At 38.1% G+C, this 15,560-nt stretch overlaps 1 long non-coding RNA gene across 1 annotated transcript; it reads left to right on the top strand.

Annotated features, from left to right (window-relative positions):
• Positions 1-6,236: 6,236 nt before the first annotated feature.
• On the top strand, positions 6,237-12,679 carry LOC121071179. Its single transcript, XR_005820415.1, has 4 exons — positions 6,237-6,755; positions 8,196-8,237; positions 10,375-10,415; positions 12,265-12,679. It is a non-coding gene; the product is annotated as an uncharacterized LOC121071179 (long non-coding RNA).
• Positions 12,680-15,560: the final 2,881 nt, after the last annotated feature.

Raw genomic sequence — 15,560 nt, forward strand, 5'->3', positions numbered from 1 at the left:
ATGGGAGAACAGGGAAGGAGCTAAATGATAGTTGTGAAGGAGAGATTGGATATGAACATCAAGTAATGAGGGATGGATTTGATCTGCTAGGAATTAATGAAAGGTAAAGCATTGGAGACCATGATTAGCACATCTCATTTTCATTCTTTACAGTGCTAAATTCAAGAAATGGTTATTTTTATGCTAATTACAGTAAATGTGAAAGCTTTTTTATTAATACCACAAATAGGTAATTTAGAAGTAGTTATTGCTAAACTTCCATGTATATTAGGCTGGGTTGAGAAAGAGAATACTAAAAAACTTAGTGGGAAAAAATGATTGCAAGGACTGAAGTTAGGAAAACAGCTAATTTTTCTGAAGTGAAATGTAAGCATTGTCAAGAGTTGTTAAATCACAAGATAAAAAGAATTCACACTTATTTCAAAAAGAAAATTAGTTTCTTCAGATTCTCCACATCAAATGAATGAAGCTTTGTCTGTTGAAGTGGAAGAGAAAACATGGGTTTGATGATCTTCCAAGTGAGACATCTTCAGTGTCATTGAAAGTTAGCCACAATGAAAATGTAATTCTCTACTCCAGGTCTTCCAGCAGCTCTTCAACAGCAACCTCCTTTCAGAGCATTCTCAGTTCATCTTTGAAAATCACAATATGACAGATCAATTGGCGACTGCACCTTAAAAAAAAAGGAAGAAAAGAAAGAAATGAAGGCAAAGGCTTGAACTTGATAGAAAGTTGCAACCTTCTTTTCTTCTAAAAACATCACCTTCAGTGTAGCACAAAATGAGCAATTTAAAAGTGATTGAAGCACTTTGCCCTGAATACACTCATTCAGACAGATTTAAATTTGTGGTTTCGTATTAGATAGTGCAAGTGAAGAGACAGAAGAAAAAAATTAAAGGAACAACTAAAAGAATCAACTTTGACGCTAAAGCAAATGGTTCATTGCACATGAGAAATGATCCAATAATGGATACAAGTATCCATAGAGAAAAATGAGTTCCTACTGAATGCTATCGATTTTATGTCTGAAAAGAAAAGCAAAGAATGTCGTGTCCAGGTTGGAATAGATATTGCCCACTAGTTCAAAAGAAAAACATGAAAGGGTTCTTTGCCTTTGTTATAATGATGGCAATAAAGAGATTAAAGCTATTTACATTTAAAATCACTTTAAATTTTTGCATGGTAGATGGTCAATACTCTTCAAAAATAGAATTGTGAAATTATGTAGCATCCAACACTGTCATATGGCACATTTCAGAAGTTCAAATACTCACCTGCAGCCATCAGTCTCATATTTACTTGATTAAAAGTAGGGGATTGATGCTTCATTTTCCCAACAGCATTCAGATGAACTCCATGGAAAATTGTTGGCCTGATTTTCATTTACAGTAAGATGATGTCTTGCATTGCATAAAGTGACCTAAGCACACCTGGAAATCCATTTTACACCATCCAAACAGTATTATGTCACCTTTTTGTCAAAGGAAGGAAGATCTGAAAGGTTTCTACACTTTCATCACAAATAACACAGGCATTCAAACTTGTATCGAGCCCAAAGGGAACTGTGATCAGAACGCAGCAGACATTACTGGTTTTGCTTTACAAAGACAATATTTACAAAAGCTATTACATAGCATTTTTGAGGGATAAAAGGTTTATAAACATACAAGTCTACTGTTACAGGCACAGTGAAAAAATGGCTTGTCTAAATATAAGCTAGAATCACATGGGGAAAAAAGTAGGTTTTGATTGTTATTGGTTTTTTTTATAATTAGAAATATTATTTAGCCAGCATCACTGATTGCTAATACAAATGTCAGATTTTGGTATAAATCAGAGAAAAGTAGCAGAAATTTGTTAAGTAGGCTTTAAGCCTATGTTTTTTTCCTTCCTTTAACACTTACAGACTTTGTATGTGACATTTGCAAAGAAGTTATGTCACACTTTGTGAAGGTTGGGAGTGGAATCACGGTGGATAGATACTTAAATCTGGGAAGATGTCAGTTTTGCAAAGTGTATGCAGTTCTGTTCAGCAAGCTTAGTATCCCTCTGTGGTAATTTAGATGAGCTTGGTTGAACTGTTAATCTCTGAAAATTACTGTTTTAAAATATTCTGGAACTGTTTGTCAGAATCTGGCAGCCAAGTTCGCTGAGCATTCTCTGTCTCTACTGATCGTCCTTCCCTCGTGTGGGCTCCTCCCTAAATGGAGTAAGAATGGTCCATTTCCAAACCCTCTCTGACCACACTCCAACATGGACCATGATTTTCCCAGACATTGTTCTTTTGGAGTGCTATGGCAGCAGAGAGGGAACTGGTAGACCTTTCTCCTTGTGCCTTAAAACTACCTCTTGCTAAGAGGGGGAATGGAGGAGAGGGAAAGCAAGCTACCTGGAATGCAAAGGAATAAATAGGAAAGGACAGTCAGGGGTCAGGTAGCGGCACAATATTTATTAACACGTGAGAATAACAGCACAAACCAGAAGTGGTAAACAAAAAGGGAGGATAAGAAATTCTCTAATTAACAGAACATACAACTAAACCTGAGACTCATTGTTCTTTTGAAATCAAAATAGGTTTGAAATCTAGTAGCAAAGTGCATTTCCTCACCTCTACCCTTTAGCCTACATTGCAGTTTACCATCATGACCAGTGATTTTGTTAGTGCAGCCTGACTCTGACAGTGGCATGTAATGTGAATTTTAAGGTTAAAACCCTTTATTATAGAATTATAGGGTCCAACCCCCTTTAACTTGGGATCAGAGGTCCCTTCCAGGCTAGACCATTCTGGGATTCTAGAGATCAACACAAGTCCATGTGATGTCATTTGCATTCGCCCTTAATTATTTATTCCATGAAACTGGAAAAGTAATAAGGTAATTCTAGAAGGTAAGCAGACTGACACAAGTAATTACAGATCTGTTAGCCTGGCATCAGTCCATGCCAAAATAATGGGAAGTTACTGAGGATTTATTAAAAAAGAATTAAAGAATGGGAACATAATGAATGCCAGTCAAAATGGTTTTACAGAAAATCAGTATAACTGAAGAACTATGATTGACATTTATATGTTTACTAATATATACAAGCAATATATACAGATTGTAAGTAGGTATTTGAATTGGTACTAAAAAAAATCCTGATTCAAGAAGGAACCCTATACAGAGTAAAAAAGGCACGTGGTACACTGGTTTAACAGCTTGGAACTCAAAAACGTAGTTGTCAACAGGGAGTCATCGTGATTGGAGTTTACTTTGCACAGGGACTGATACTAATGCTATCAGTAGGCTAGTGGAACTCTAATGCTATTCAATATTTTCCCCATTATTTTAATAAATAAATATTAATAAACATATTTGGTAAAATTTGTGGATAACATAAAGATGGGAGAAACAGTAAATACTTAATGAGGCCAGGGTATTCCTACAGGATCATGTGGACTGTTTGATTAAGTTGTGCGTGTTCAAAGTTTTAACGCTGCCAAAAGCAAGAGCGTATATTTAGGGACAGAGAACATACTGTCTGGTGGTCAGTTGGGAAAGGAATCGTTTCCTGGAAAACGATGATTCTAACAAGGTTTCAAAGTCACGGCGGACAAATGATTCAACATGAGTTCCCAGTATAATGATTTGGCAAAGTCGGGTCATTTGAATAGGAAATAGACCACTTGAGAGGTTACTTAAATTTTGGATACGGAATTGGCACAGAAAGCTTGAAAATGTTTCTGGGGCCTGCATTTTAAAAAGAACAGTGAGCACTTTGAGTGGATACAGAGCCACACAAATAATTCTGGAGAAGCGGTTTGTAGTTTGAAAACCGAAAGGCCCAGTCTGCTTAGTTCATCAAAAATAAGAGAAATGGTTATGTGATTACAATGTATAAATACTTCCCTATGGGAAAAATACCACATCCGAAAGGGCAGCTCATTTTAGGGGAGATAGGCACAACTTCCTTTTGTGCTGGAACCTGAGCCCGGATCAAGTCACATTAGAAACAAAACTCAATTTTGTTGAAGGAATGAATGAGGGAACAAACTGCAGAGGAACATGGAGATTCTTTATCACCTAAGAGAAAGGTTTGAAAGTTTCTCTGAAGAATTATGAATAACCTTCAAATCAAAACAGGATGGGTTTTTTGGATGTACTTTTGTGAAAATAAGGTAGTACCTTAGTATAGAGCGGAATTTAATAGATTGCGATATGTCTGAGATCCATTTAGAGGATTTAAATGTCTTTTCTGACCCACAAATTTATGGAAAAGTATATAATAATATCTTTAAAAGATGTTAAAGTTCTAAGTTATGCATTCAAGAAAGGGAATAACAATGTAAGTTTCCTGGGCAAACTTGACTAAAGTACTTTTTGTGTGTATTATGAAATAGTCCAATTACGTGTTCTTAGATGTTGGAGGTTATGTAGAAAATGGATAAGGTACAAAGGAGGGTAAAAGGCACCGTCTGGGTAGAGCAGTGGAATAGTACTATGGAAGTATTACGTGATCGTGTAATTATAAATTTATTCTAATGAATATGCATGAAAAAAAGCTACTGCTGGCATTTACCAGCTTGTGAATGCTTGTCTCTGCAACATCTGTGATCCTTTAATGAGAGCAGTGAGATTGACGAGGAATGAGAAAGAGGCTAAGGCAGTCAAATACAAAAAGGGAATCCTGAAGTCAAATCTCTCTGAGAAAGCTATAGAATGCTTTAAAAATATCGTGAAAGAAAAATACGGACAGTTTCTGCTTCCAAAAGAATTATTTAGAGCCAATTCTTCACTTGCTTTGTCCTATTGTAGATAACTTGGGACAAACCCGAAAGGCTGCTATGTTTAACAAATCGCGAGACTGATCAGTGACCATGTTTGTCCAAGCGTGGTAGGTTGGCTGAGCAGACCTCGATGGAAGCCTGCAGATGCTGGAATGAAAGGGAAGAGATGTCATTTCTGTAAAGCTTGTATATGGTTCTCCATTCTTAGGGATGATTGAAAACTACGATGAAAGAACTGTGAGAAGTCTATCTTTTATTTCACATATCTGTGTGCTGAAAAGGCAGACAGAGAAAAAAGTCATAACTGAATAAAAAGAGAACAAGAACTTATATTTAGTCGTTGCTCCTTGTTCTCAGCTGCATGTAATGGCATAGGGATGGCTTTTTCTGCCATATGCCACCTGAGGAAGAATTTAAATGTGCTCCTCATGGACTACTAATGGTAAAAAAAAAAAAAAAACAAGCTATACAGAATAATAAGAAGCAAATGTAGCAAGCCAGTGAATTTCTATGTTATTCTGTTTATACACCATAGACTTATGTTTTGCAAAATAAACATTTTTTGTTTTATAAAATTTCATTGCAAAAACTTAGCTGATTCCCCCGATCTTCATTTCCCTTTGCAACATCTTTCTTCTCATCCTCCTCTCATGAAATATGGAATTAAATCACTATAATAGATTTGTCTTCTCACTAAGGGGAAAAATTGCAACAGCCTTGGTGCCTCCAATAAGAAGTAGCAATGGGAATTATACCTTGTTGTGAATATGTTCTTCATTTCAGTGATGTTCTTCAAATGGTGAGAAGTGAGCCTAACAATGTTCACAGAGTTTCCTTTATACTGGCTTATACTATGTAGTCTAGTTCTTATTTCACATCAGCTGTAGCAATACCAGATAGGCACTTCTGTTAGTTTGATGAACTACTGCACTTATATATGAAAAGAGATTTTATAAGGAAGAAGTGTGATCTTCATGGTTTGTGAATCAGCTGAAGTTAAGGGTGATGACATACAAAGGTCAGTGGTAGTATACCCAATGGGAAGAGTGGTAGGTTACTAGAAATGGCCATCACCAACATGGGAGAACACATCAAGTATTGACTTCTTACTCTAAAAAAAACAGAACGACTGTACTGTGTGCCAGAAGGAACTGCCACGTGAAATTGCCGCTCTGCTAGCAAGGATTTTACACCTCTGCAAGGTCTTAGATACGATTTGAAAGGTTGGAGTAATCAAGATCATGTAGATGTAGGTAAACGGAAAATGGGACAGAATGTGAAGTGGCTTTATCAAAAGTCAGACAAACCTCATATCTTTTTTTGATGATATTGCCCTTCTTAAAGGGCAATGCAGTGGGCCTAATATATCTAGATTTAAACAAAACATGTGAAACAATTTTCATGGAAATCATTATTTAAGAGGAAGAGAACAGGAAATGAAATAACAAAAAAAAGTCTGAAGACTTACCATGGTGTATTTTGAAAGAGAGGTTGTAAAAATGCAGGGAGTTTGTTTATGGTATTTTTCAAAGATTCATCTTGGGACTGATTCTATTTAATATTTCCCATCAGTGACCTTGCTGCAAGGTGTGTGCATATGAAAGTTGCAGATAACCCAGAGCAGAGAGGTGTAACTGATATTAAGGTGAATCTGCCTGTCGGCTAGCTAGAACAAGACGACTGCCAATAGGAGGCATCACAATGAGGAAAAGAGTGATATCACAACGGCCTTCAGGTGGGAGCTAACAGTAAGAGCTTCTGCTGGGAACTGGAGGCTCACATCATCTGACAGGGATGCAGAGGTCAGACCTCTGAGTTTGTTAAGATAAATGCACTAATAGTATTTTTGGCTATGAGTAAGAGAACACTGTGAATGTCAAAAAGGTATTTTCTGTAGATATTGGAAAATCCTGATATGGTTAGGATGAAACACTTTCAAGATCTTGTCTGGATTACTGATATCAGTCTGACCATCTGTACTGGAAAAAAGGTGAGTTTAAACTGGAACCAATGCAGAGGAGGTCTCCAAGGATCATTAATGGAGTGGTTTTTACCATTTTTTTCAAAAAAGACGTCTTAAAAGAAGATGGATTCCTTTGGCTGACCAAGATGAAAATTCGAAGAGAATATGAGTACTTTCTAGAAATACATTTGGGGGGTAGATAGCAAGGATATGAATTAATGAATAATGCATTTAGACAGGAACTTATAAGAAATAACAGTCAAAAAATGAACTTCTGGAACTGTCTTCCGGACACTGTAATGGGTGCAAGGAATCTGAATGGCTTACAGGGTGAAGCTTGATACAGGCTAAGGGTAATCATGAAGTTGGAAGGTAAAGGTTGTGAAGTGACGCTTGCACAGTTGGTTTGCCATCGTTCTTACAAGAGCACTGAAGGAAGATTTGCTCTCCATGTGTGGCGGTGTCAGGAAGCGTTTGGTGTTGTGTTTTGTTTGCTGTAAAACTAGTAAGTGGAAAGAGTGAAGCTGAAGAAGTTGGTAATGAGATACAATGGCATGGAGACGGGAAGACTAAGTACTGGTGTGGTTTCTGTCTTTCTGGCGTTAGGCATGCCCATGGAAGCAGACTTTTCAGGAACACATTTCGATGTGGGATACAAGGGGTTCTGTGGCTGGTAAATGCAAGGACAGAAGATGGGCCAGACCAGCTCATTAGATTAGGTTAGATTAGATTAGATCCTTTGCTGGATCATGAGCTTCGAGTATTAGTTGTTGCGTTTAATTGTAGCATTTAATTAGTGTATCACATACTTCAGAGACACCATTGATTGGAAAAATGGAAAGAGAAGAACATTTTTCTCGGTTTCTTCTATCCTTCTGTTAGCATAATTTCTCTTTTGAGCTGTTTTTCACTCTCCCCTCTTTCTCTGATGAAATTGGCCACAGCTCTGATGGGATTTCAGATTTGGTGCATGACTTCAGGTCAAAAAGAAAATATTTTCACTGGTCAAGTTTTCATGATTTATCTCTTGAGGAGGATGGGGGAGAGGAAGCCTTTTCCCTATAGTTTGTAGGGTGGTTCGCTTTAGGATCATTTAAGTTCATTTCACCTAACAAATCACCTGTCATTATGGGGGCCCAAGGTTTGTAGACTTCCTTGATATCTTTCTGTGAAACTGTAGTTTTTGAGTAATGAAAATGCCTTTGTACTGTTGAAAGGTATTGGGGAGTGAATTTTAAAGCAGGAAAGTATGAATGTTCTTGTGGACCCTATTTGTTGCTTGTAGTGTCTTTCTAAGTTGTGTGTTTCAGGACTGAGCTGATGCATGATCCTGATGCTAGAGTTATGACTCAGAAGGTACTGTTTTATTGATGAGGTATAAACCTGAGTTCTTTGCTGTTTGATTTTATTGAAGATTGGTAGCATCTTTCTCAAGAATCGAGGTGCTAACTACAGCTTTGTGATTAGTTTCCAGCTGACTGATTATATTCCCTCTGAAGTTTGAACGAAGTATGATATCCTTCATCACTTCCCGAACTGTTGTGTAGTCGTGCTGCATACTTTTGTGCATTTGAGAGTTTAGATGCATTTAAATTATGGGACAGTTGAAATTTATAATCATCATCATGCCATCTTGCAGAGAGCCATTTCTAAGACACATTGTGCTGCAACATTAATATTTATCATCTTATGTTGTTATTAAATTATTATGACATATTTATACTTCTTTACTATTAAATATGTGATAAAGTTTAAAAGCATTCCCTACTTTAAAAGGGATTGTAATAATAAAACCACAAACCAGACAAATAATAAAGGAAAGCATTAAGTAAAGTAGTCCACATGGTAATTTAAGTCAAATGAGTATTTTAACCTCTAGAAAAGGAAAATACTGCCCAAATGCAGCTAGTGAGGTGTAAGGAATAATTTAAAACATATGAGAAATTCTAATGGGAAAAAAAACAGTATTATCTTCTATCCATTTTTAAGCTTTTGCAGAGTTCTTCAAGGAGCTGAGCTGCTAATAAAATATTCAGTGTACTTTTAAAAATCAGAAGTAAGTTACTGTGATGTTTTAAATATTTGCATAGAGGTAGTACCTATTTATGAACACTGCTGGGGAGGATACTGGATATACAACCTAAACTCAATGAAAGCAATGAGTTTTTTAAGGCAGTTTCTACAAGCTGCACTAGAAATTGGTGTTCAGAATCACATCTTTCTCTTTTATAGAAGAAAGTTCTGAAATGTAAGTTATTTTAAAAAATGTCTTAAAGGTAGGTGGGTGAGAGATATTTTAAAGAGATTATTTTTTAGCAGGTTATCAAATCTAGGGCACTTTTAGGCTCTTTGGACTTTGCCCAAAATAGCAGATTCATTCCAAGTGTTTGTCATTCCAGGGTACAAAAATTGCCTTTATGCTACTGCGAAACATGCTGTTATGGGGCATGGTGTTGAAAGCCCTTCCCTAAGGGGTCCAGAAGGGACACAGTTCTCAGCTTGAGAACTTAGACTTTCAAACCTTTCCACTAAAACCTAAAAAACTAGACCATCTCCTAAAAGGTCATCCTAAGCATGGCACGTACAGCTTCTTTACATTTGATCTTTTAACGGAGAAATTCTCTTAAAACCAGACTAGAAGAAACTGTTGGGAAACTGTGGTAGCCTCCTTGGTTTATGGGTTTTCTTTAGTTTCTTTCTCCCCCTGGAAGGAATGTACCTCCTTCTCCCATCTACCTCTGCTTTCTTATTTTATTGCCTCCCCTACTAAGAAGAGGGTTTTCATCTCTTCTTTCTAGCAGTCTAACAAGTCACAGCTGTTAGTTCAAGCAGCATGTAGGAACTACTTTCCTGTTTTCACACAGTGGGAGAATTTAAATGCAGAGTGAACCAGGAAGGAGTTTATGTGTGTTATCCCTGACACAGAACTGCTAAGTGGGTTTCACTGGGTAAAAGTTTAGAGTTTGTCGGATAAATGAAGAAAAGCAGCTCCTGTAATATGAGCAAAGAGAGGGAGAGAAGGTGCTCCAACGGCAAAAGGATCTGTTTAGTCACTGTTCTTGGATTCTATCTCAGGGATAAAAGCTTCTTGCATCTAGACTGATGGGATCACTCATCTATAGAAATGTGCTGCTCAAGTTGGCTTAGCCATGAACCATCACTCAGCATCACTGCAGGTGCTTATGAAGGGAATGTCAGATATTCAAACAGTTACTAATGCCAACGCCATCTTTAGGGCACTTTTTTTTCCAGGATTAAATGACAGTCCATGAAAATAGATTAAACGAGCTCTTTGTGAAAGGGGAGTCAAAGTTCGGAGACAACTTTATGTCAACAGATATATAAAATCTATAGATCCCATCTTGCTGTCATGGATCTCTCAGTCTAGGAGCTGGTTTCATATTATTCTTTTGAAACTCAACTTTATGAAAGTTGTGTTTAAGCAAGAGAACACCGTTGAATCTGTTGATTATATGATAGTTTAGGTAGCCCTAGAGTTTACCCTCTAACTCAGATTTTCTTCCAAGAGTTCTGTAGCGCAGGCTGTTGGTACTGAGGGTCTACTTATCTGTCACCAGGCTCTCTGGCAAGAAGCATTATTTCTATACCTGCCAGCATAATATTCAGGCATCACTCTCTTTCACAGGAATTCTTCAGATAGTTTCAGAGTGGCTTGTTGCATGCCTTGTAAGTACTCTTATATGCAAGTATGCTTCCTTTGCAAGTGATCACTTAAAACCATTTTATTTATTCTTAGGGAAAAAAAAGGGGCCAGGGAGGGGAGGTGGGAGAGAATGGGTTTTGGCATGGGGGTGAAAAAAAAAAGAAGCTAAGCAGGATTTTATTTTACTTGGGTTTGATATTCTACCAGAAGCCTTATAAGGTGGTATTAAGTGTCCTTGCTGTAAACAAGACAAAACAACAGCAAGAAAAGTGGAGGAGTAGAGAGAATTAGTTAGGTGGCATTGAGCTCGTGGTGCTGGATGCCAGTACTGGGTTGGTTTGTTCGCTAGTTTGTTTTATACAAGAAAAAAGGAGATGCACAGGAAGAAAAAATAGTATACAGGGTGAGAGTAGCTTTTACATGTATCGTAGCATACGGATTCAGGAGTGGCAGGTCTAGCATTCTTCTTACACACTTGAAGACATTTCCTAGTTTTGATTTGTTTAAGGCACCAGTCTCTGGTCACTGGCTCATGGAGCATTTTGCAAATTGGGAATCTTTGCGGCTGCCTGCACCAAACCAAAAGGAAAGACCAGAAAAGAATTTGTTGGAAGGCTAGGAACGCCACTACTCTGGGGAAGAAAATGTTAATAGGAATCGTAAGTTCATAGTCCAGATGTTAAAGATTCAGCTAAATACGGTTGGTACAGATATCACCCAGTACCGTCTCCTTATGAAATCACTTGTGTAGCCTTTCAGAGACAATTAAAAATGGCCTTAAAGGAGAGATAACAGATATTAAACTGTGTGGGAGAAGAGAGGCAGAAAGCCATAGCAACTCTCATGATGAAACTTGTGCCTTTCCCTGTCTCTTCAGTTGTTCAGTCTGACAATCTTCCGGTCCACAAACCTAAGAATGTTGCCAAAGAGCTGCAGAAAAATAATTTCCAGAAAAGGGTGGCATCTAATTTATTTCCTACATCCTACCCTGTCTTGTTGTGGTTTTGGCTGCAAGACTACAAGTCTAAAACCGAGAGAAGTGTCATCGGCCCCTAGAGACAGTGTCCAAACAATTGAACATGTTTGAAGGAAAGGTTTATTCTTTGGCTCTCTCAATACTTGTAGCTGCCAATTATTGAGTAGTTATGGCCAGACACAGATGCTCTGTTGTTCATGGCTGGCTTTTGGGTTCAGAAGTATCTGGAATTGTTCAAGGAAGGCTAAGGAGGTGTCCAAACATTTCCTCAAGGTTCCTTTGATGTTTTGTGCTGCTGACGGTCTTTAGGCATGAGGGGTTTCCTCAGGAGATATTACTGACTCATATCTCAGAGATGGGACTAGTATAGGAACTTAAATAGAGAGGTGAGAATTCCTTTTCTGTTCATCTGAGGAACTGGACTCACTGAGATCTCTTTAGCTGAAGGTAGACAAGGTTTTGGAAGAGCTGAAAGCGACAGAGTTCATGGCCAGTTTTCAGGCCTTGAATAAAACTCTGCTTTTGCAAGACATCTTTGCAGTTCTGTAAGCAACAGCAGTAGCAATCCTCTTTTAAACACTGGCTACCTGCAACGACCACAAGAATCTGACAGTTCTAATTAAAGGTGAATGCAAAAACAACATCCCTCTTTCCCTTCTCCCTCTTCTGCACCCTTCAAAAGAAATCCAAAGTTAAAACCAAAGCTGAATCTAAATATCAATTATGAATATGGCTGAGAGATCTAAAGCCAGAGAGGAGATGTTTTTCTTTCTTTCCTTATGATGATTCTTGTCTTGCATTTTCTTTGGATCTTTAGGTTTGAAAGGCTCAAAAGGGTGATGATTCTGACTAGAAACACAACCAAGACCTCTAGGTCTTGTCTCCTTCCGTTCCAGGTATCTACTCGTGAAATACAGCTGCAGAGTATTACTTGGTCATGGTGAAAAAGTGAATCTTAGAAGACATTACCAGGAGGAAGAATTTTGTTATTTATTTTTTTTTCTCTAACCACACACACACACTACATACTGGCTTTGGGTCTCTGCAATTTGGACAAATACTTCAGTAAAAGGAAATTCTACGTGCTTCGCTTGGGGAGAATAATCCATCCTTTCAACATTTGGGATGGATTTCGATCTCTAGGCCTTTGAATTATTTCCGTCTAGATTTCAGTAAGACAAGAAAGTACATGGTGTTCTTGGTGGGCTGTGACCATTGCCTTTCAAGTTGCTATCCTTCAGATCTTCATTAGTCCTTAGGCTATCATTAAATGCTTGGCAATGGTTGTATCTTGTTCTTTGTTGTTAGTGTCTGCAGGTGCATTAGTTATCTAGAGAACTTACTCATTAGAGATTTTTTCTTTTTTTTTTTTTACAGCAGGGTAGTCCATGCCTTCTGGGAAATTGACTACTTCATGAATTCCTGTCAAAATAAGACTTTCATTTGCCCAGTTTCAGGTTTTTCCCTTAACAGAAGCTACCCGGAGTCTCAAACAGGCTCTAGTTCATGTGTTCTTGGACAGCTCCAAGAATTATATGCAGTCAGGTGATTAGTTACATCCATGACAGAATACAGGTTATATTATTTTGTTAATTTTATACTAAAGAACGGTGTGCAGTCTGGATATGATCTATACCAGAGCAAGGAAGTTTAATGTACAAAATAAACACTTGAAGTTTGAACTTGGTGCATCAACAAATGAAAACCATGATGCAATACTTTGACAGAGATGCCCTTCTCTTATCCCGCTCCAAAAATTGTGATTGTTAAGGAGTCTCCAATCCAATAACAGAGGAATTCTGAAGTATTTCTTTGGAGATAATGCTAACACAGAGGAAACTTTACAGCAAGTACACTATAGTCTACCATTTACCAGCTCTCTTTTCTAGCAGCCATGCTATAATGCTCCTTTGTGCACCAGTCAAAGCTTCTTACAGCATCAGTTTCAAAGCGAAACATGTTCATTCTCGCAAAGAGTTTTTTACTTTGAAGAAGAAAACATGGGGGACATCTGATCCTATGCTTTAGGAATCAAGAATCAACAGAATAAGTTTATCCAGAAGGCATCCATGGTTCCAAAGCAGTCCACTTGCCAGGTTACTAGAAGAGCCCCTAGAAATGGTGAGGTCTGCAGCATCTTTCCAACAGAAGGAAGAGGGGGGTTCTACCCCGGCTCTGGTTGGTCATCGAAAGAGACATATTTCTTCTTCTAGATCTGAGGTAAACATTCACTTTAACAGAGTTCTTCCACATTCCTTGCCAGAAGGAAAGAAAATGTCAATTTTTCAAGAGAATCCTTGAATCACAAGCTGTTTTTGCTTGCAAATCAGAGCAGGTAGAGCTTATTCTTCAGGAGCAAGAGATAGACACAACTGAAGTAAAATGTAAATAACCAAGATGTCTCACCCCTTCTTGCATTCTAAACAATGAGACAAACTCACTTAGAGGTGACCACGTAGTACAGCATATGAAGGTAGTGCCTTACCTCTGCATGGCTGCATGCTTACTCTGCTCATCCAAACCTTCATCCTTGTCTTCCCCTAGCTATGCCTGAGCTTCTTACACAGAACTCTGCCAGGAACCCCTTAGTTGCCTGATGTTGTCACCTTCCCATCAGCTTTCTGTTCAGAGCATGAAGGGGTACTATAGAGAAAGGGAGTCACACTTCACTAATCATTAATCTCACAAGCAAAGCTTCAGACAAAACTATTAAAGTTACCAAAGCCGTAAGTATGAGGTAATACTTGTATGAATTCGACACTGATTAAAAGGCAGAACTGTTAGATTTTCCACATGACAAAAGGTTAATAGTGGGGTGCCACAAGGTCCAGTACTAACTGCTAATTTTGTGTGTAATACATTGAGCAGTTATTTAAAAAATGGTTGAACAATGAGATGGCAAATATTACAGGTGACATGAAAGCAAATAAGTGGCTGGAATTCAGACCCATGCCAGATCGCCTAAGAAATCCCCCTGATCTGGTGCATTTGCTATCACAGCAGATTCTGTTTGTCCTTTTCACTGTATTCATGAATGTAACTTGCACAATACAATATCCCAGCAACCTTATGCTTTCCATTCTGCTGAGTGAGGTTTATAGCTTTTCATTTTCAGCCTTGGGCTGACTTGAAAGACTGAATCCATGTCCCAGCCTGCAGACTGGAAGCACTTAATTAGTATGCAGGGCAGGTACTGAGGGAGGCTGTCTCTATGCGACAGCTCTCAATCCACTCCTGTGATTATTATGGCTCAGGCAAGAGAGAGTGCAGGGGAACCTGAAAAGAGTGAAAGAAAAAAAAAAGATTTTGCAGCCTTTTCATATTAAAAATAAAAATGTATCGGTATAAAGTATCTGGAAATATTAGCCAACGTAATGCATCTGTATTACCAACCAGTCATTCCTGTAGTAAATGTAAAAGCAGATATCTCTAAAAGATGGTCACAAGGAAAGTAGCCAAGCCTCAAATACTAATTACCTGTTGAATTTATTATTTCTGGACTCTTTTAAGGAAGAGCTTATGGCTTTAATATGAAACGCATCACAGCATCAAGTAAAAATCTGCTCTGCTACTAATTTTCTTGTTTTCTGCTTGGCCAGATGGCTCCCTATCAAGATTGTAAAGCTAAGCCCATTGTAAATGTGTGCGCTTGCTTGCAGGGGAAAGAACAAGGAAGATAGGGGAATGGAAGATATCATGATTTATCTGTTTTGTTTTAGCAAGGTGTAAAACTATGAGGAAAAAAAATACTGTCTTTGTCTGTTGTCATTCATCCTGAAGGATAGAAAAAAGTGTTTCATAGATAATCGGATCCTCTCCCTTTTTCTTTTTCCAATTACATGTATCCCAGGTGGCTGCTCATTCATGGCTAAAATACTGCCACTTCTGTGTTGGAATATAGTGGCTGTTTAACCATGGATTGTAATACTACACAGTACTTTGAGGACAAAAAGTTACGTAAGGAGTCATAAATATTTTTTTTCCTAAAATGAGGTTATGGGAATCACTTTTTATATGGTAGTTACCTTACCTTACGCTACAGCTCTTGACTCACCCTCCAAGCCAGTGGTGAGAGCACTTACCAAGGAAGTCCTTGTGGTCCTGAGCTTGGTTTGATTGAGGAGGTTCATTATGCCACCTTCTTCATCCCTAGGAGGCTGCCCTAACAGTTTGCAGACTGGTTGAGGTAGGG

The sequence above is a fragment of the Cygnus olor genome, chromosome 5 (genome assembly GCF_009769625.2).
Source record: "Cygnus olor isolate bCygOlo1 chromosome 5, bCygOlo1.pri.v2, whole genome shotgun sequence".
Classification (NCBI taxonomy): domain Eukaryota; kingdom Metazoa; phylum Chordata; class Aves; order Anseriformes; family Anatidae; genus Cygnus; species Cygnus olor.